Raw genomic sequence first — 2,546 nt, forward strand, 5'->3', positions numbered from 1 at the left:
TGATGCTAATGATATGCAAAGCCACAAGCTTGGGGAAGCTATGTTTGATGAAGATGATATTGTTTGTACCCTGATAACCCACAAGTATAGGGGATCGCAACAGCTTTCGAGGGTAGAGTATTCAACCCAAATTTATTGATTCGTCACAAGGGGAGCCAAAGAATATTCTCAAGTATTAGCAGCTGAGTTGTCAATTCAAACACACCTGGAAACTTAGTATCTGCAGCAAAGTGTTTAGTAGCAAAGTAATATGATAGTGGCGGTAGCGGCAACAAAAGTAAAGACAGCAAAAGTAATGTTTTTGGTATTTTGTAGTGATTGTAATAAGTACGGAAAGTAAATAAGCGAGAACCAGTATATGGAAAACTCGTAGGCACCGGATCAGTGATGGATAATTATGCCGGATGCGGTTCATCATGTAACAGTCATAACATAGGGTGACACAGAACTAGCTCCAATCCATCAATGTAATGTAGGCATGTATTCCGTATATAGTCATACATGCTTATGGAAAAGAACTTGCATGACATCTTTTGTCCTACCCTCCCGTGGCAGCGGGGTCCTATTGGAAACTAAGGGATATTAAGGCCTCCTTTTAATAGAGAACCGGAACAAAGCATTAGCACATAGTGAATACATGAACTCCTCAAACTAAGGTCATCAACGGGAGTGGTCTCGATTATTGTCACTTCGGGGTTGCCGGATCATAACACATAGTAGGTGACTATAGACTTGCAAGATAGGATCAAGAACTCACATATATTCATGAAAACATAATAGGTTCAGATCTGAAATGATGGCACTCAGGCCCTAGTGACAAGCATTAAGCATAGCAAAGTCATAGCAACATCAATCTCAGAACATAATGGATACTAGGGATCAAACCCTAACAAAACTAACTCGATTACATGATAAATCTCGTCCAACCCATCACTGTCCAGCAAGCCTACGATGGAATTACTCACGCACGGCGGTGAGCATCATGAAATAGGTGATGGAGGATGGTTGATCATGATGACGGCGACGAACCCCCCTCTCCGGAGCCCCGAACGGACCCCAGATCAGCCCTCCCGAGAGGTTTTAGGGCTTGGCGGCGGCTCCGTATTGTAAAACGCGATGATTTCTTCTCTCTGATTTTTTTCTCTCCGAAAGCAAATATATAGAGTTGGAGTTGGTGTCGGAGGGCATCCAGGGGCCCATGCGGTAGGGGGGCGCGCCCTAGGGGGGGCGCCCCCACCCTCGTGAGAAGGGTGTGGGCCCCCTGGTCTTCATCTTTGGCGAGGATTTTTTATTATTTTTTTCTAAGATGTTCCGTGGAGTTTTAGGTCATTCCGAGAATATTTGTTTTCTGCACATAAAACAACACCATGGCTATTCTGCTGAAAACAGCGTCAGTCTGGGTTAGTTCCATTCAAATCATACAAGTTAGAGTCCAAAACAAGGGCAAAAGTGTTTGTAAAAGTAGATACGACGGAGACGTATCAACTCCCCCAAGCTTAAACCCTTGCTTGTCCTCAAGCAATTCAGTTGACAAACTGAAAGAAAGAAAAACTTTTAGAAACTCTGTTTGCTCTTGTTGTTGTAACTATGTCAAGCCAGCATTCAAGTTTTCAGTATAGATCATAACAAACCGCATTTGCAATAATTCTCAGGTCTCATAATTACTCATATCAATAGCATAATCAACTAGCAAGTCATAATAATAAATCTCGGATGACAACACTTCCTCTAAACAATCATAATATGATATAACAAGATGGTATCTCGCTAGCCCTTTCTGAGACCGCAAAACATAAATGCAGAGCACCTTTAAAGATCAATGACTGACTAGGCATTGTAATTCATGGTAAAAGAGATCCAGTCATAGTCATACCCAATATAAATTAACGGTGATGAATGCAAATGACGGCTGTGCTCTCCAGCTAGTGCTTTTTAATAACAGGGTGATGACTCAACATAAAAGTAAATGGATAGGCCCTTCGCAGAGGGAAGCAAGGATTTGTAGAGGTGCCAGAGATCGGTTTTGAAATAGAGATAAATTGTATTTTGAGCGGTATACTTTCATTGTCAACGTAACAACTAAGAGATGGTGATATCTTCCATGCTAAACACATTATAGGCGGTTCCCAAATAGAATTGTAAAGTTTATACCCCCCCTCCACCAACAAGCATCAATCCATGGCTTGCTCGAAAAAACGAGTGCCTCCAACATACATCAGGTCACAGGGGGAGTTTTGTTTGCAATTAATTTTGATTTAGTTTGCATATAGCATGGGACTGGGCATCCCGGTGATCAGCCATTTTCTCGTGAGTGAGGAGCGGAGTCCACTCCTCTTGAGAATAACCCGCCTAACACGGAAGATAAGGACAGTCTTGGTTGGTACATGAGCTATTCGAGCATACAAAACAAAATGTTTATTTGAAGGTTTAGAGTTTGGCACATACAAATTTACTTGGAACGGCAGGTAGATACCGCATATAGGAAGGTATAGTGGACTCATCTGGAATAACTTTGGGGTTTAAGGGATTGGATGCACGAGCAATAT

Source organism: Triticum urartu, chromosome 7 (assembly GCF_003073215.2).
Source record: "Triticum urartu cultivar G1812 chromosome 7, Tu2.1, whole genome shotgun sequence".
NCBI lineage: Eukaryota > Viridiplantae > Streptophyta > Magnoliopsida > Poales > Poaceae > Triticum > Triticum urartu.